This window comes from Nyctereutes procyonoides, unplaced genomic scaffold (assembly GCF_905146905.1).
Source record: "Nyctereutes procyonoides isolate TBG_1078 unplaced genomic scaffold, NYPRO_anot_genome, whole genome shotgun sequence".
NCBI classification, from domain to species: Eukaryota; Metazoa; Chordata; class Mammalia; order Carnivora; family Canidae; genus Nyctereutes; species Nyctereutes procyonoides.
This window is the reverse complement of record NW_026575142.1, coordinates 25770093-25789908: the sequence shown is the minus strand read 5'-3', so window position 1 is coordinate 25789908 and position 19816 is coordinate 25770093. Positions and strand designations below refer to the sequence as shown.

The 19816-nt window shown below is 37.8% G+C and overlaps 1 protein-coding gene and 1 long non-coding RNA gene across 9 annotated transcripts in view; one reads left to right on the top strand and one right to left on the bottom strand.

Moving 5' to 3' along the window:
• LOC129498505 (uncharacterized) overlaps window positions 1-12772 on the bottom strand; it is a 52846-nt gene extending 40074 nt beyond the window's left edge. Inside the window, exons 1-2 of the long non-coding RNA XR_008662129.1 lie at window positions 12699-12772; window positions 11067-11245 (exon numbers count right to left, since the gene is read on the bottom strand). This is a non-coding gene — a long non-coding RNA (uncharacterized LOC129498505). The remainder of the gene's footprint in view (window positions 1-11066; window positions 11246-12698) is intronic.
• Window positions 12773-12891: 119 nt separating this feature from the next.
• MARCHF7 (membrane associated ring-CH-type finger 7) overlaps window positions 12892-19816 on the top strand; it is a 54110-nt gene continuing 47185 nt past the window's right edge. For 7 of the 8 annotated variants that reach the window (XR_008662138.1, XR_008662139.1, XM_055307923.1 and 4 more), the window contains exon 1: window positions 12892-13060. The gene's annotated coding sequence lies outside the window, so the exon portion shown is untranslated. Of the gene's footprint in view, window positions 13061-13528; window positions 13591-19816 lie in introns of those variants that run through there. The other variant, XM_055307919.1, reaches the window with a different exon arrangement.

Sequence of the window (19816 nt, the reverse complement as noted above, 5' to 3'; positions counted from 1 at the left end):
CTTGAGAGACAGACAGAGGGAGGAGAAGCAGGCTCCATGCAAGGAGCCCGACATGGGACTTGATCCCGGTTATCTGGGATCACACCCTGAGGCAAAGACAGAAGCTCAACTGCTGAGCCACCCAGGCGTCCCCACCCCACTTCTGTCTTGACATAGTCTTTCACACAGCCAAAGTTTTTAATTTTAATAAAGTCCAACTTATCAGTTATTTCTCTCATGGACCATGTCTTTGGTGTTTTATTTGAAAGGCATAACTTGGCTAGCTCAGCTTGTAGAGCATGTGACTCTTAATCTCCAGGTTGCGCCCCACATTGGGTATAGAGATTACTTTAAAATAAAATCTTAAAAAAAAAAAAAAAAGACATAACCATATCCAAGGTCTCTAGGTTTTATCTTCTATAGTTGTATAGTCTTGCATTTTATATTAGGCCTATGACTCATTTTAAATTAATTTTGGTTATGGATGTAAAGTGTGTATCTAGTTCCTTTTTTATGTTTTTGGGTTTTTTTTTTTTTTAATTTACTCAGTTGGTTCAGCACCATTTTTGAGGCAACTCTCTTTGTTCATTGTATTGCCTTTGCTACTTTGTCAAAGATCAGTTGACTATATTTATGAGGGTCTATTTCTGGGCTCTCTATTCTGTTCCATTGATCTATGTTTATTCTTTTGCTTATACCACACTGCTCTGATTACTCTGGTTATATATTAAGTCTGGCTTCACAGAGCAAGTTAAGAACTATTTCCTTTCCTTTTATCCTCTGAGTTTGGAGAGAATTGATATAATTTCTCTCTTTTTTTTTTAATTTTTATTTATTTATGATAGTCATACACACACAGAGAGAGAGAGAGGCAGAGACACAGGCAGAGGGAGAAGCAGGCTCCATGCACCGGGAGCCCGACGTGGGATTCGATTCCGGGTCTCCAGGATCACGCCCTGGGCCAAAGGCAGGCGCCAAACCGCTGCGCCACCCAGGGATCCCTAATTTCTCTCTTAAATTTAGCAGTCAACCCAGTTGAGCTTGGTGCTTGCTGTTTTGGAAGGTTATGAATTATTGATTCCATTTCCTTAATAGATACAGGTGTACCCAAATCTATTTCCTTGTGTGTATCTTGACATGTTGTGTCTTTAAAGGAATTGGTTCATTTAGATTATCAAATTTGTGGGCCTAGAGATGCTCCTGGAATCCTTTCAATTTCCATGGAATCTGTAGTGATGTTCTCTCTGACATTATTAATTTCTATCTTTTTTCCTTAGTTAACCTTAGCTAAAGACTTACTGATTTTATTGACCTTTTTAAAGAACTGGCTTTTAGTTTTGTTGTTTTTTTTCTATTGATTTCCCAGTTTCAAAATCATTGGTTTCTGTTCTATTATTATATCTTATTTTTCTTTTGCTCACTTTAGACTTAATTTCTTCTTTTTCTAGTTTCCTGGAAACTTACTGAATTTAGACATTCCTTCTATTCCAATGTACAAATTCTATAATAAAATTTCCCTCTAAGCACTGCCTTGTGGCTTCCCACAAATTTTAAAATGTATTTTCATTAAGTTTTAAATATTTTAAATTTTTTCTGAGATTTCTTCTTTGACTCCTATGTCTAGAAGTCTATTGCTTGATGTCCATGTATTTTAAAATTTTCTAGCTGTCTTTTTGTGGTTGATTCCTAGTTTAATTACATTATGGCTGACAGCAGACATTGTATATGTATTTTAAAATTTGTTAATGTGTGTTTTATGTCCTAGAATGTAGCTTATCTTGGTGAATGTTCCGCGTGAGCTTGAGAAATTTTAATTTCCCTGTTTTGGATGAAGGAGTCGAAATATGTCAATTATATCCAGTTGATTAAAGATGTGGCTGAGTTCAGGTATGTCCTTACTGATTTTCTATCTGCTGGATCAATCCATTTCTGAGAAAGGAGTATGGAAGTCTCCAACAAGGATAATGAATTCATCTATTTCTTTTTGCAGTTCTATTATTTTTGCCTCATGTAGTTTGATGCTCTGTTCTTAGATATTCCTACATATTACAAATTGTTATGTCTTCTTAGAAACTGATCCTCCTTATCCCTACTAGTTTTCTTTACTTTGAAGTCTGTTTATGTATAAGTATACAGAAGCACTTACATATGCATACATAGACCTACACATGAGTATATATAACTGAATATATTGTTGGTATTATTTTGAACAAAATAATATTAGATTAAAAAAAAATAAAAGTTCATATTTTACCTTCATTTTTTCCTTCTCTGGTGCTCTTCCTTTCTTCACATAGATCTGAATTTCTGAACTATAATACTTTCCCCTTCTCTGTAATGAATTACTTTTAATTTTTTTTTAAGGCAGGTCTACTGTCAAGAAGTTTTTTCAACTTGTTTTTTTTACAGATTTTATTTATCTATTTGAGAGAGAACAAGAGAGGGAGAGAGGAGAGCGCAGAGGGAGAGGGAGATGCAGGCTCCCTGCTGTTTGTTTCTTTCTTCTCTTTGAGATGGTCCCATTATACCTAGTTGGCACCTTTTAGAGTTTTTCCACAGTCCCTGGATATTGTGCTCTGTTTTTTTTTTATAGTTTTGTTCTCTCTGATTTTTGGTTATTAAGGGTTCTATTGTCATAAAGTCTAATTCAGAGATTCTTTCCTCAGCCATGTCAACTGTACTAATAAACCCATAGAGATGTTCTTTCCTGTTATAGTGTTTTTTTTCTGCTTTTTTGTTGCTATTCTTTCTTACTATTTCTATGTCTCTGTTTACATTACTCAGCTGTTTTTGTGTTGTCTACCTTATCCATCAGAGCCTATAGCATACTAATTAATCATAGTTGTAAATTCCTGTTTTGTGAAAACAGGGTAAGAATCACAAACTTCGGAAAATGTGCATGATATGAAACTAGGGTGCTATGTTAAAAATAAATATATAATAATAACAAAATTCCAATATCTCCACTATGTCTCGTTTTGATGCTTGCTCTATCTCTTCAAATCATGTTTTGTCTTTTGGTTTTGGTTTGCTTTATTTTTTTTTCTTGATAGTCAGACATAATATGTTGGGGTAAAAGGAACTGCTATAAATAAAACCTTCAGTAATGCAGTGGTGGGGGGGGAGGGGAACATTGTATAATTCCATGATTAGGTCTCAGTCTTTTAGAAAGTCAATGCTTATGGACTGTGAACTTCACAAGAGCTTTTCAGTTGGCTCTTGTTTTTTTTCTACTGGAGGAAAGACAGGATGGGTAGAGCTGGCAATAGTTGGGTGTTTCTTTTACTCAGATTAGTTAGGTACTGATAAGTCAGTTTAGGTTTCCAGTTAACGTTTCCCCTGAGGGCAGGGTGTGTTAAGAACATAGTGATCTGGTGTATTTCAAAATGGTTCCTTTTCCACTTGCCTGGAGAAACGGGACTTCTCCTTGACAGAAGTCCAAGAAGAGTTTTCTTCAATATTAACTCTGGGAATCTGTTCTAACCCCTAAAGGTGAATCTCACAATACTGTGATGGGCCCGCTATGATTGGGTCTCACTGGAGTTGTTAAGTCTCAGAATTGTCCATACTGAGCCTCCAGCAATTAATTATAGTGCAGGGTTTCCTACCCAGGCACCTGTTCTTGTGTGTGGTTTCAATCTCTTATGAATTCATAAGAGATTTTTCAGTCTGACGAGCTTTTTACTTGTTGTTAGGATGGAGTGGGATTTCCAAGCTCCTCACATGTATAACCAGAAACTGGAAACATTTTTCCTTAATTTTCAATGGGAATATATGATCTTATTCTTTTTTATTTTTATTTTTAAAGATTTATTTATTTATTTATTCATGGGACACACACACACAGAGAGAGAGAGAGAGAGAGAGGCAGAGACACAGGCAGAGGGAGAAGCAGGCTCCATGCAGGAGCCCGACGTGGGACTCGATCCCAGATCTGCAGGATCATGCCCTGGGCGGAAGGGGGAACTAAACCACTGAGCCACCCAGGCTGCCCCTGATCTTATTCTTAAGGACTAAAAACCTGTGTCATTTATTTTTTCACAAATAATGGTAACTTACTCATTCATCTATACGAACTGATGAAATATTAAATTAAAAATATATTTTTTCAATTCATGAAAAAGGGAAGTGCTCCCTTACTGCTATTTTAAAAATAACAACATAATGTTTAATAGTTGATTCTATATTTAAAAATTTCCATTTTATTCTAAAAAGCATTTTTCATCTAACTTATATTAATAATTTTTATTCTTTTCCACAACATTTTCCTGAATAAGTTAAAAATATTGCAAAGAGAGCCTGTGCCAATTTTGCTGTGAACAAAGCTTAAATTCTACACGTGGTTCTGCTAGCAAGAAAGCAAAAATCTTCTAAATAGGGTTGTAAAAACATCTACTCTGTATGTAAAAGTTGCTTTTCTTTCCCTTTAATTGGTTTATTTTTTTTTAATTATTATTTTTAAAATATTTTATTTATTTATTCATGAGAGACACACAGAAAGAGGCAGAGACATAGGCAGAGGGAGAAGCAGGCAGAGAGCCTGATGTGGGACTCAATCTCGGAGTCCCAGGATCATGCCCTGGGCCAAAGGCAGATGCCCAACCACTGAGCCACCCAGGCATCCCCCTTTAATTGGTTTAGAAGCAAACTTTTGCAGTAGTATATTTAGATCTTTCTGTACATGTTTTTTCATTGAAGAAAATAGATAATAATAGTTTCTATGTGGCTTGCTTCCAAGTATAGGTAAGCCTAAACACTTAACAGTTTTTATTTCTGAACATTATCAGGAAGAATTACAGAAATTTAAACTCTTTACTCAAACTTTTTAGATACAAGTTTTCATCTATCCAATTAATCTCTTAATGCTGTAATTTGACTCTTATTTATTCAGATTAAAAGCTATTAATAAGGTCTATTAAAACCCGATATATAACTTCATGAAAATAATTGTATTTTAGAAGTCCTGTAGCAATTTGTAACATGATGACTCATAGCAAAATTGATGTACCAAGAAAACATTTGGTTATTAACCTCAGAAAATAATGTCTAACATAACACAGTCACATCAATATATTTATAAAACCATTAAGAGAAACCAAATATTCATTAAAATTGTATTTCGTATTTTCATTCACATACTAGGACCCTAATATGAAAACACCTGTTCAAAACTTTGAATTCAAGAACTATTTGAGATAAAGTTCATAAGATTAAAAAATACCTTAATAGACAAACAGTAAAATAATCAGTTTCCTGAGAAAAGCCTTTCCACAATTTAAGCACAGTTAACTGCATGCAAACAAAAAAGTACTGAATTAATATCTCTAAGAACTGAATTAAAATATTTTTTAAAGTAGAGGGTTCTCAGCTTTGAAGAGAATAATATTCAAGCCACAACAAAGTGAACTACTGCCAACCTGTTTGTTTGCTATGCTAAAGCTAAGAATTATAAACATTAACTAGGAATGAAATATTTTTAACATATTACTATTATCATAACACTTATGATGATATAATACAGAAAAATTTAAGATTTATTCCGTATTGTCCATGATACAAGTGGCCAACTTGCTGTCAAGAATGGCCAAGGCTACATGGTGAAAAACTGAGACTGGACTGTGGGATACGAAACAGAGTTAAGAATCAAAGTAGTTGGGCAGTCTTGTCTCACATTTAAATCTTTCATCCATTTTGAGTTTATCTTTGTGTATGGTGCAAGAGAGTGGTCTAGTTTCATTCTTCTGCATGTGGATGACATCAAAATCCTAGAGGAGAACACAGGCAACACCCTTTTTGAACTTGGCCACAGTAACTTCTTGCAAGATACATCCACGAAAGCAAAAGAAACAAAAGCAAAAATGAACTATTGGGACTTCATCAAGATAAGAAGCTTTTGCACAGCAAAGGATACAGTCAACAAAACTCAAAGACAACCTACAGAATGGGAGAAGATATTTGCAAATAACATATCAGATAAAGGGCTAGTTTCCAAAATCTATAAAGAACTTATTAAACTCAACACCAAAGAAACAAACAATCCAATCATGAAATGGGCAAAAGACATGAAGAGAAATCTCACAGAGGAAGACATCGACATGGCCAACATGCACATGAGAAAATGCTCTGCATCACTTGCCATCAGGGAAATACAAATCAAAACCACAATGAGATACCACCTCACACCAGTGAGAATGGGGAAAATTAACAAGGCAGGAAACCACAAATGTTGGAGAGGATGCGGAGAAAAGGGAACCCTCTTACACTGTTGGTGGGAATGTGAACTGGTGCAGCCACTCTGGAAAACTGTGTGGAGGTTCCTCAAAGAGTTAAAAATAGACCTGCCCTACGACCCAGCAATTGCACTGTTAGGGATTTACCCCAAAGATTCAGATGCAATGAAACACCGGGACACCTGCACCCCGATGTTTCTAGCAGCCATGTCCACAATAGCCAAACTGTGGAAGGAGCCTCGGTGCCCATCGAAAGATGAATGGATAAAGAAGATGTGGTTTATGTATACAATGGAATATTACTCAGCCATTAGAAACGACAAATACCCACCATTTGCTTCAACGTGGATGGAACTGGAGGGTATTATGCTGAGTGAAGTAAGTCAATCGGAGAAGGACAAACAGTGTATGTTCTCATTCATTTGGGGAATATGAATAATAGTGAAGGGGAATATAAGGGAAGGGAGAAGAAATGTGTGGGAGATATCAGAAAGGGAGACCGAACATAAAGACTTCTAACTCTGGGAAATGAACTAGGGGTGGTGGAAGGGGAGGAGGGCGGGGGTGGAGTGAATGGGTGACGGGCACGGAGGGGGACACTTGACGGGATGAGCACTGGGTGTTATTCTGTATGTTGGTAAATTGAACACCAATAAAAATTAATTTATTAAAAAAAAAAAAAAAGATGAATGGAAAAAAAAAAAAAAAAAAAACAAAGTAGTTGGGCAGTCCGGGTGGCTCAGCAGTTTAGCGCCACCTTCAGCCCAGGGCGTGATCCTGGAGACCTGGGATCAAGTCCCATGTCAGGCTCCCTGCATGGAGCCTGCTTTTCCCTCTGCCTGTGTCTCTGCCTCTTTCTCTATGTCTCTCATGAATAAATCAATAAAATATTTAAAAATAAAGAAAAGAATCTAAGTAGTATATATGTGTATGTGTATAGTTTTTTAAAAAATTATTTTGAAATATAAAAATATTGATAAGGTGTTTTTAAATAATGAAGTATATTCAATGGCTTTAGCAAGTTGCTAAGAAGAGGAAATGAATAGTGCGAAAAAATTAAGATGATTTCTAGGTAGGTTAGTAGCATAACATGCACTATATATAATACAAAGTGATTCCAGAGGAAATAGAGTTACCATTTCTTACTATTGAATAAGTAGGTGATTAAATCGCAGAACAGTAAGAAAATGTAGACTCAAAAGGAACCAAAATAATAGTTCTCTGCGTAGTTTACAGTTCTGAATAGTTTAGTTTTCACAAGAGGAAATCCAGAAATAAATCTAGTATAAATTTGAGAATTCAGTGTGTGACAGAGGTCATACATAAACAAAAAAGGCATTTAAGAAATGCTACCAGCATAGCTGGCTATCCATTGAATTGAACATAAAATTGTATCTTATTATTCCATATACAAAAATTAATTTAAGTTTAATTAAACACAGTCCAGAAAATCTAGGAAACTACATGATACAATCTAGAAATAGGTATGACTTTTTAAACTAAGCTAAAAACGCAAAAGTTATAAAAGAAATCGTAGACATATTTTACCATATGAATGTATCTTTGTAAAAGATACTAAATAGCAAGTCAAGAGAAAGATGAGAAAGCTGAAAAAACCATGAAGACAAGACAGAATGGTAATAGCTATTACACTCAAAAAGAAAGGATAAAAAAAAAGATAAAAAAAAAAAAAAGAAAGGATAAACAATATAAACAGGGATTTGGATAAGAGGTACTTTTGGTTGAAAAAAGCAAGATGAACATGCACAATGAAATTTGAGGTTGTTTTATAAAATGAATGGTAAAAGAAACTATGAGTAGATAGTTCTATATGTGTGGAGAGAGAAAGCACACTTGCGTTTTACAGAACTATTCTTTTATTTATTTATTTTTGAAAGAGAGTGTGGACGTGTGCATTGAAGGGGGAGGGGCAAAGGAAGAGGGAGAGAGAGAATTCCAAGCAGGCTCCACGCCCAGTGTAGAGAGCCCATTGTTGGGCTTGATCTTACCACTGAGTTCATGACCTGAGCTGAAATCAAGAGTTGGACACTTAAGTGACTGAACCACCCAGGTGCTCCTAGAACTTTTAAGAATGGATGATCATATAGAAAAAAATTACTCACTAATTTTGCAAGGATGTTTATCAAGTAGTAATTAGAGACAGGAGAGCCAAATTATGAAGGGAAAGAGAAAAGGCCTGTAATAAAATAGCTAGTATGCATAATCACCTACCTACATTCTTATAAAATCATACACAAGAAGAAAAATTAAGAAGGGGATAGTGACCAAACTTGCCAGAGGGGATACCCAAGGAAGTTATATCAGTATTTGGATCCTCTTCTCCATATAGTTTTGTAAATGTAATCTGACGTAGCCATGAGAGCCAATTATTATCATTCTGATGTGTATGTATGTTTACCTTGACTGTTATTAAAGGAACAGAGTCAGTTCAATCTGGTTTCAGTTTACTAGAGGGGCCGGCAAACGTTCTGTAAAACACCAAACAGTAAATATTCTAGGCTTTCTGAGCCACAGTGTCTCAAACACAACTAGTCAATTCTGCCACTGTAGGGTAAAAGCAGTCATGGGAAGTGATGGTTATTTTTATGAGATAACTTAGTGAACGTAAAGTGTCAAGTTATTTAATCAAATACTAATTTAGGCATTGTTATGAAGATATTTTGCAAATGTGCTTAACATTTACAATATGTTGACTTTAAGTAAAGGAAATTATCCTTAATAATATGATGGGCCTCGTCTATTCAGCCTTGGGAGCAAAACAGCTTTCCTGGAGAAGAAATTCTGCCTTAAGTCTGTATTATTCACTCCTGTCTGAGTTTCTGCCTTCGGGTCTGCCCTACAAATTCCAACAACCCCTACAACTATGTTAGCCAATTCTCTAGACACATAAATAGGTAGTACTATTATGTATTATTTATTCTGTTTCTCGGGCCAACGCGAATACATAGATAATACATAAACACAGCCTGCCTGTGTTCCAATAAAACTCTTTACGGTAATAGCAATGAACCAGATTTGGTCTGTGTACCATATTTTCTCAACCCCTAGTATTATTAATAAAAAAAAGAATTGCCTTTATTTAAAACTATGTTTCAGGCAGTCTGAAATGTATTTTACATATGGGTTCCAAGTGCGTCATTAATTGGGAATTGCTTCTGATCAGCTTATATATATTCTGGAGTAGCTATATGAGCAAGAATGATTATACCTAGAACCAGTGAGTTCTAGACCATGAGCTTATGTATAAAAAAAGGGTTCTCAGACAGTTGGTTTTTTTTTTTTTTTTTTTATATTGTTTCAACTACTAGCTTTGGGGATTGAAAATTATTGCAGCAGAAATCAACTAACAGAGTTTCTTGAATGTTTCTTTATTAAATGTGGTATTTTTTATTATACTCAAATTTCTAAAATTCTCTTTAATTAAAGGAAAAATTAAAATTCACAAAATCTCTAAATCAGAGGTTTACCATTTTTGGAATGAAAGGAATTCTTTTACATCAAAGATTTAAAGCACAGTATCTTTAAGTAAGAAGAAGAGTCCTCAATCCATTATTAAATAATAGTATGTATTTTAAATTATCTATACCTTGGGGCACTCGGGTGGCTCAATTAAGTGCCTAACTCTTGGTTACAGCTCAGGTCATGATCTCAGAATAGTGAGATCAAGCATTGTGTGGGGCTCCAACTCAGCTCAGAGTCTGCTTGGGATTCTCTCCCACCACCCCCAACCCCACATGTATACACCTGCATGCTCTCTCTCAAAGAAAGAAAGAAAATCTTAAAAAAAAAAAAATAAAATTACCTATAACTTTTATTTTATTACCTATAATTTTAAATAGTAGATCCCCAAATTAGTTGATGCCACAAGGTTTCTTTTTCCAGGGATCAATAAAATTCCCACTTAAGAAGAAATTGGCATCCTTTCTTTTCACTTCAAGGACAACCTCCCTATAACTACTCTTTTCTCATTCCAAGCATTACTTTCTATTACTTGAAAGCTTAAGAAATAATCTACATTTAAAAATGATTTGATTTATAAAAAGCAAACATGACCACACTTTTTCAAGATCACATGGTTTATTCAAAGTGAAGAGTACCTATAAGATTGCCCTTACATAGAGAAGCTTCTTAGAAGGTTAGATTGTGGAATGACAAAAAAAAAAAAAAAAAAGGAAAATTGGAACTTTTAAATTTAATATCTGAAAGAGAATTCTCTAAGCTATTAGGTAGTTGAAGAAATGCTTAGGCATTAGAGGAAAGGGTTGCTATTACCATAACCAAATGACAAATTTATAAAGTAGAAAGGGGAAATCAATAGTTGTAAATAAGAGCCTAATTTAGAGAAGAAGCCAAGTTTAGAAAACGGAAACTAATATGAGTGGTGCAGGCAAGTGGTGAACCAAGATATTTAGATATAAAACAGTATGTCAGAGTTGGTCATAAAGACCAAAAGTTGAGTAAAGGAAGATCAATTGGGGGTATTTTGAGCAAAAACGACAATTATGGAGTCTAAATTGGTCAAACAATTCTGAATTCAAACATTTTGCCTGTCAAATCATTTCGTACTGATTTTTAGTTCAGAAGATATAGTCACCATTTTAACAGCCCCTGTATCCACAATTCCTATTAAATTGTCATTAACAGAGGAAAATCTCCATGATTATTTGTTGATAATGATAGTTACATGGGAACTCAGAGAAGGTATTTTACAAGCAGTAAGTGACCATTGTTAAGGAATAAAAACATAGTTATCAGTGATCTTTACCCAACTACTAGCATCAGTAAGAAATTAGTCTGGAAGTTATGTTTAGCGTAGAAAATTGGTGCCACACTCACCTCTGCTGATAGCATCACTTCTGGGTGGGGATGAAGCCATAAAAAATCTGAACCATTCTTGCCAGGTTTGGGGGTTCTGTAGAGAAGTTACTGCTACCAGGTCTGACTGCCATAGTTCAGGAAAATGGTGCAGTCATTCCTCTTAGCGTAGAATATACTTGAGAAGATGCTTAAGGGACCTATGTAACATTAAGCCCCAGAAAGATATTATTAGCGGTGGTTTAAACATGGAATGCATTAGCTAACAGCTATGGAATGCTTATTATGTTCCAGGAACTGATGCATTATCTCATTTAGTCCTTTCAACAACCCTGTGCGGTACAGGTATTGTCATTAACCCCATTTTACACAGACAGGTTTGCAAAGTTAAGGAATTGCTCAAGACAACACAAGTAGTAGGATCAGAGTCAGAGTCAGATTGGTACTCATGCAGTCTGGCGCTTCAGGTGTGTACATCCAAAGCCGATGCTACAGGTCCACTCACACAGGCCGGGGGGGAAAAAATGTGTTTCCTAAAAAGGGATATTCATTTCCTCTAAAATATAATGTGTTCACTTTACCCTATACCAGATGCTTAATCTTTAACTCACATTCTAAAAAACTAGATTGACATTTATGTGCCAACTTTAAATGATAAACGTTAAATCTTTAAAATTCATACTATTTCACAACTTGTAATAGTGAAGCGTGGACAGTCTGTTTGTCTCCCAGACTGAAACAGGGATAAGTGATAGTACATTGCCTTTGGATAAAATGACAAAGAAATAACGTATAAATCTCATACTTCATTGACTGGAATTATTTGAATCCAATGCATTGCTTAAAACCTAATAAAATAGGTGACTTAAAAACATCAGGTGCCATGAGTAAGCCTACAAGTTCCCGTAATTTGCCTCTACCTTAGGTAAAGAACTTCTACGTTTGATAAATTATTCAAAATACGCACAGTATCACCTGAATCCACGTACTATCTAAATCCGCATTAAATTGTGGCTTTCTTCTCTTACTCCCCCCTTTTTTTTTAACTAATCGTTCACATAGTAAGTTTTCCACACTTCACAGGGTCTTGAAAGTTTCGCCTCATTTTCACCAGACCACTTTATCTCAAAATTTTCTCCCCTCTAAAAGTGAATTTTTTTTTTCACTGCAAAATCTGCAGCTACACTCTCAAAGATCAGTACCACGATTCTGAAAGACACGACGGCACAAGCGGAGCACCCCGAGCCCGAGGACCCCGAGGAGGGTCGGTCCCGGGGCAGCCGGCCCGCGCCCGGGGAGGGGAGGGCAGGAGGCGAGGTCGCAGGAGCCGGTGCTTCGCTCGAGTCCACGAGCATTCGCTGCGCCACTTACCAAGCGCAAAAAAAAAAAAAAAAGAAAAAGAAAAAGAAAAAAAGAAAGAAAAAAGAAAAAAGAGCGGGCGGTTTTTCCAGCAGAGGGTCCTGCAGGCTCGCGGGAGGGGGCAGGACCCGCGCCGGGACTCGGGCGCCGGGGAGCGGCGGGGCTACATCCGAGCTCTCGGCAGCCGGGCGAGCGCGGCCGACCTGGGCCAGGCCTCCGACGCCCCGCGCCCGGCGCCCGCACCCTCGCCGGCCCCGCCGCCAGCCCGCCAGCCGACCAGCCGCCGCTGCTTACCGGTGGCGCTTCGCTGCCTCCCCGGGGCAGCCCTCCAACGGTTGCCGCAGCCAGAGCACCACCCCGCGGCGGGGTACGTCGAGCCCGCCCGCAGCTCTCGGGGCCCCGCAGCGCCGCCCCTCTCGCGAGAAGTCGGCGCAGCCCGTGAACTGGGGGGTGGGGCGGGGGCGGGAGGAGAAGAAGGGAGGGGCTTTCAACGGTGGCGGCCCGCTGTGCGCCGGCTCCGGGCGAGGGGCGGGCGCCATTGTGCTTCTCTGCGGACTGCTCGGCTCGGGTCAAGGCCCACAACCCCGAGGAGGAAGGCGGCGGGGCGGTCGTGGCGGGCAGGACGCGCCCCGTTCCGTGCCGGCGAGGGAGCAGGGGTAAGCAGCTGCGGCGCTCGGGCTTCTCCCTGTCGGGTCGGTTCTAGGCTAGGCCGCGTGGGGGAGGGGAGGCCGCGGAGGCCGCTGCCTGGGCCCGAGCCGGGCCTCTGCCGGCGGCCTGCGGTCTCGCGGCGGCGTTTGTGACGGGGAGAGGGGCGGACCGTACGTCCTCAAGGACGGGCGGTGGGCGAGGTGCTGGGGCCGGCCTCCTCTCGGACGGGCAGGCGGACCCGGGCCCTGAGGGCAGGCGCGCGGGGGGGCGGCCTCCGGGTCGGCCTCCGGGTCGGCCGGGCCTTGCCAGCCCCTGGGCGGCGCCGGCGATGGGCTCACTGCTCGCTCCGTCCCGTGAACGTCGTGCTGCTTTGGGAGTCGTTCGGTGCTGCGCGGAGCTGCGTGTGGGCCGACTTGAAGTAGTCGACGGCATGTGTGCGTTCGGGTGTACGTGAAGCCGGCCTGTGGCGGAAGAGCTGAAGAGCTCGCGGGCGCCGTCGGAGAGTAGTCCCTCATTTTAATGGAGCTGCGTAGTGAAGGTGAACATCGTGTACAAACAAGTACCACAAAATACGACAGTTATTATTATTTTTTCTACGTACGCATGTAGGTATTCTTAAATGGGGAAAATCTGTCCCGGTAATGGATTCGTCACGACTAGTGTCGCTCGGCACTACTGAGAGTCAAGGTGCTAACGTGAAATGGAGTTTTAGTAAGATCTCCTTTATTTTTTAAGGTTTGTAGGACTTTTTTAGTTATTTTTTTGTAGATTTTTTTCAGACCTCCCTTTACTCTCTCCTTTCCGTCTGGAGCTAATAAGGTAAAGTCAAAAAACGAATTTTTATTTAAAAAGCAAACAACATACTTTTGTTAAGGCAAACCACATGGTGTGATTAGATTTTTTTTTTTTTCCCCATGAGAATAAACATTTTGTTTCAGAAATGGGGTCAGTACTTCATTTACAGCTCTACAGCCCTCTGTGAAAGCGGTGTTGTGGTGTATGAGGCATTTAAACTCAGAAGATCTGGGCTTGATTCTTAATTTTGGCATAATTTTTAACCCCTTCAGATTTCCTTAGAACCATAGCAGTTTTCCTAGAGTTGAGGTGAGGATTAAATTGGATGAGGGAGCCTGTAGTAATCAACACCTAGGGGACAATAATGCTCTTGGATTGAATTTTTAGTGGTTATAAACAATTGGAATTGATGCCTAAAGTCCAATTGTTTATATTCCGGTCAGAATAACCTTAAAATTGTACTCAGCCTTTAATAGCCCTTCCCCCCCAATAATTGTTATATATAAGTTCTATTTGTATGTTTTGTATATAAACATTTATATACAAATGTTTTTAGGTAACAACTTTTTACAATTTTTCCCTTGCTCTGTATTATGCCACAGATGTAGGCATGTGGGGTATGTGTAATCTTGGCTTTTTTCCAAAGTTGCATGCAGGGTCAGATGTCTTGAATAAGAATGATTAAAAATGCCTACTTAAATACAGGTGATTATTCTCTGCCACACTGGCAAGAGAGCTTATTTTCCAAAGTAAAGCACAAAGATTTCCTTATATAGACGTGCATGTGTTCTACATGAAGATGTCAGATAATCACCTGAGAACATCATCCATGGCTCTCAGTGCAGCCCATTTTTATCGAGCTCCATATCCATTTCATACAACTCTTCATCTGGTGTATGTTCAAGAGTTGCCCATTATTAATATTTTAGAAAAGTAGTGTAAAATTACCAACTTATGTAAAACATTTTTTGATGATTTGTGATTTGTTGTATTCTGGCTACTAGACTAGGGCTTCTTCATATTATAAGAATGAGCTTGACAAGCACCCGCCCTCCACAACTCACAGTTTAGTCATGAGACTAATGTATAAACAACTGCTGCTATTATCTCAGTCTAAGAACATAGTACTACTGTGGGAGCACAAAGGAGGGGTGTTTAATCTTTGGGGAAGTTTTTTTACAGGAACTATTGCTTGAACAGAGATGTGAAGATGACTAGGAGTTTGATAAGGAAACTGCAAAGTCATGGTATCGTATTTTGTTTCAGGAATGGACAATTTGTTCCCATAGCTGCAACAAATTGAATGGAAGGTGACATGAAAGACCTCTACTGTTTTAGAAAGTGCTCTATGCTGTTGGGAATGGAGAGCTATTGTATCCCTAAGCCCAATAAAAATGATTTTTAGGTAATCTTTACTGACGGCATCCTTCTGTTACTGCTGATAATTAAGTGCCAATAATAAAGAACAATGGGAAATGCATAAGTGGAATGCAGAGGGAAATGCTTGCATCAAACTATTTTTAACCAACAAATTGTGAACGTTTTAACTCTTAAATAGCAGAATTAACACCTGATCACATTAGGATTATAATGTCAAAAGAGTAAGATTTTGAATTACTTGTAAGATCTCTGAATTCACTAAAGCAAAATTCTGTTATAGTCAAATAATTTATCTTCTCACAAATCATTATTTTATAGAAACTCTACCTTTAATACAGTTGCTAATAGTAAGATGAACCCAAGGTGGGTATAAAATTCTAATTTGAAAGTTGGCTCAGGTTTCATTTTCATTGATCTTAACTTTTCTATTCTGGTCTGAACTCATGTGATCAAAGCTGGTTTTTCTTGCTCTCAAATATATTTCTCAGTGACTCTACCAGTTAGACTACATAAGTTGAACACCTGGTTTTGAAATCACCTACTGCTCTACACCCAGTTTTGTCAACAGCTTTAGAAGAGGCCAAATTTTGGACCTTAAAAGCTACGTTCTCACCTTTTTTTTTAGGATCATTGCACTGCAGTGTAATGTGTGTCTCACTTTCTCTAAAATGGTGTTCTCTCTAAATGAAGATTGAAACTTCACATTTACAGATCAAAAATACTTCAAAGGAAAAGAGATTATTTATAAAGTAGTGTAAATTTAACATAATAGGCATATTTTCTCGTGAAGATGTTAAGCCTTTTTCTAATTATTTGTTAAAGCACGGGTAGATCTTTGTGTCTTAAATATCTGTCAGCTGAAACTCCAAGGCAGTTTTTAGAAAACTTTTAAAGAGTTTTGTGTTTTCTCTTGTGACCACATATAGGTTCCACATCTCACTATTGATTTTATTTCACTAGGATTAATAAAATACTAGCATTTCCCATTTATTATTATTTTTTTAGATTTTATTTATTCATAAGAGACACAGAGAGGCAGAGACATAGACAAAGGGAGAAGCAGGCTCCATCCCAGGACTTCAGGATCACGCTTGGAGCCAAAGGCAGACGCTCAACCGCTAAGCCACCCAGGCATCGCAGCATTTCCCATTTAAAATACATATATATATATTTTTTTTTTCTCCCGGAAGCAGATTTTTATAGAAAAGGCTAAATACTTGGTATGGAATGGAATATTATATATAATGATGGAATTATAAGTATGTTTGCAATTCTGGAAGACTAGTGGCTACTGAAATACATAGGTATTTTGTGTGAGAACTCTGGCCTTCATGCTCTGAATTTAGTGGTAATTCACTAACTTCAACTCCCCTAGATACTTGACAAATTCTAAATTAGACCCTAAAACAGAATCGATTTTTCATAGAAACTGGGTACATAATAATTGTAGCAAAATTAAAATAGGATGAGTTATGAAGCATCACTCTTGCTGCATAGCAAACCGCTTCAAAACCTAGTGGATTAAGATTATTGTTTACTAGTACAGTTCTGTGCACCTGTTGGGTCGTTCTGCTGGTTTAGCCAGGGTTCATTCATGTACTAGCATTTAGCTGTAGGATTTCTCAGACTGGAAGATCCAAGATGGTGTCATTCACAGGTCTGATAGTTGGTTTGGTTAACATTTAGGCTTTGCTTTATATGGCCTAATGGCATGGGGTTCTCAAGACAGCATTCCAAGAAAGTGAAAGTGGAAGTTGTAAGACTTCTTACAGCCTTGTAGATCGAATAATGTCACTTAACCCTGCATTCTCATAGTCAAAGTCAGTGTCACAAGACTGGCCCATATCCAAAGAATGGGGAAAGTAAGATTCTACTTCTAGCAACATCACAATGTAAAGAAATACGCATACTTGGTTGGGAGGGGTTTAAGTACAGACATTCTTAAAAATGTCATAATTGGGATTTGTTTTAAAATAGAGGATGCTAGAATAGAGTGATGGGTCTGTTGATAATTGTTGGAGACTGTTGACTTGTACATGGAGGTTTACTCTGTCTATTGCGTGTTTGGAAATTTTTATAGTAAATTTTTTAAGGCATATTCTGGTAGTCTAAACATTTTGTGAGTGATTTTAACCTTATATTCTACATAATATTTACTAGAATTGTACTTTATTGTTTACTATTTATTACTTTCTTTTGTGTTACATAGATACTAAAGAGGGTACACCAGTAGTACTGCAATTTAGGGAATTACTCCTAGGAGTTCTTTATAGAATTTAAGGTATTTAAAAAAAAAAGTCTTTTCATTTGCAAATTATGTTTCTCTTAATTATAAAAAGCATTAAGGAAGTTTTGGAAAACAATATAAGGCAGAAAAAAACCCAACCATAAACAATAAAATGTTAATAATGTTTATTTTTCCCCAATATTTATACATATGCTTCTACAAGCAAGGTATGTCTTTTTAGGTGGTAATCCTCCTCCTGTAATAAATCTATATGACTTTAAATATTCTTTTTACTATATGTTAAAAACAATTTTTAAAAAGATTTTATGTATTTTAGAGAGGGAGAGAGTGGGGGAGCAGAGGGAGAGGGACAAGCAGACTTAATGCTAAATGCAGAGCCCAGTGTGAGGCTCAATCTCACAACCCCCAGATCATGACCCCAGCTGAAATCAATGCTCAACCAACCAAGGCATCCAGGCACCCCAAGACAAAGTAATGAAAAAAACAAGAGAATGTCTGCTAAGCTGTATGAAAATCTTTTAATGGTGATAGCATTGCTTAATAAGAGCAAGTATTTGCTGAATACATACTACATGCTAGCAAAGTTCACAGTATACCTTTGAAGTTGGTATTATTATTATCCCCATTTTGTAGGCAAAGAAATTAAATACTAGAGAAACTAAGTCTAGCATCACCCCAAGTAAAGGACGGACTTCATAGCTTGCGTTCTTAACTATCATTTCTGTAAATGAAAATTGGCTCATGTGCTAAAAAATGAGCAATGCTTAATTTATCTTGCCTGGCCTCAGTTTCATATTTATTTTCATTTTTATTGACTTAATTAATTAAAGGGAAAGTCTTAGGGGTGAGCCATACTATTTGTTAATATAGATGGGCCTGCGGTCTTGTTAGTCTTGTTACTTGGTTTATGACCGTTAGGAGATTCATGACATTGTGAACAAGACCGTTATAGTAATGGAACAGAGTGAGAGTCTAGGGGCAGTCAGTTAAGCATCTGCCTTCTGCTGGGGTCATGATCCCAGGGTCCTGGGATTGAGCTCCACTTGAGCTCCCTGCTCAATGGGGAGCCTGCTTCTCCCTCTCCCTGCTTGAGCTCTCTCTTGCTATTGTGCGTGCTCTCTCACTCTCTCTCCCTTAAATTTTTTTAAATGAACAGAGTGGTCTAGAGAGTGATGGGAAAGGATACATGTTATTTGATCTCTTTATAAGCAGAATCAGTGAAAACTTTAACACGCTATCATTTCTCTGACCTTAGGAACTAATGAGATTTCCAAGTTTGATAACTAAAAATCCAAGTCATACTTGGTAAACAATTTATGGTAATGCTCAAAGAAAGTTTTACTGTTAGCTAGAGAAATGGGTAGAATTCCTTTTTTCTTAAGTGTTTTCCTGTATGGCCTGAAGCTTTTCAGTTTCCTTTTCCATAGCGCCCCTAAATTCTACTCATCAGGCTAACCAGTGGAGGAGCAGCACTTAGGCTGACCATATAGAAAGTATAGTGAAATCAGAAGGTCAGGAAGTAACATACGTGTATGGGGAGAAGTATATAGATCAGTGTAAGTGGTTGAAAATCTGTTACCACCTAGGCTGCTCTCCTGTGTTGTCAAAACTATCTCCACCATGCTTCTCAGCCTCTTCTGTGTACTTCAGACTAATTTCTTTAAAACTCATCTTGGGCTTTTTTGTCTTCTGTTCTAAATTCCCTGCAAGAAAAAAATAAAGTGGTTTTTAATAGGTATTCTGAATTATTTCCCCCCACCCTCCAAAGAATTCTTTTCTACTTGACGTATTTAATCTGCCTTCTCTATCCATTTCTTTAGGCCCCCATTAATTTGCCTTGGAGCTGGTTTGTTTTTTCCTAGTAACTTGTCCTTAGTTGAGGACAAACTTGGGAGAGTTTTGTTTTTAGCTGATGGTATTTCAAGATCTTTAGTAGTTTCTGAGCCTGTAGCATTAGATTGTTGCCTATTATTCCACAAAGGTAGTAAAATTAATTACTAACTTTCAGCATTAAGAGAAATGCAGGAAGATGTATGTGCATCTATTATTAAGGTTAGGCAAAACTGGATAAAGTTTTGTTGAACTACTAATTGTTTTATCTTTGAAAGCTCTGTCAGGAACATAATTTCTGGGGTCCTAAGGTAGGAGAATATACAAATTACTGGTGGTGAAAAGCTTCAAAAACCATTGACTATGGTTAAAGTACAAACTCCTGAGCAGTGGACACAAGATTGCCTTTGTGATATGGGGCTAATCTATTTTTATATATTTATTCCCTTCAGAGATCTTTGTTCCTCTCTCCCCTTCCAGATCTTCAACTTCACTCTGACACTCAAATTAT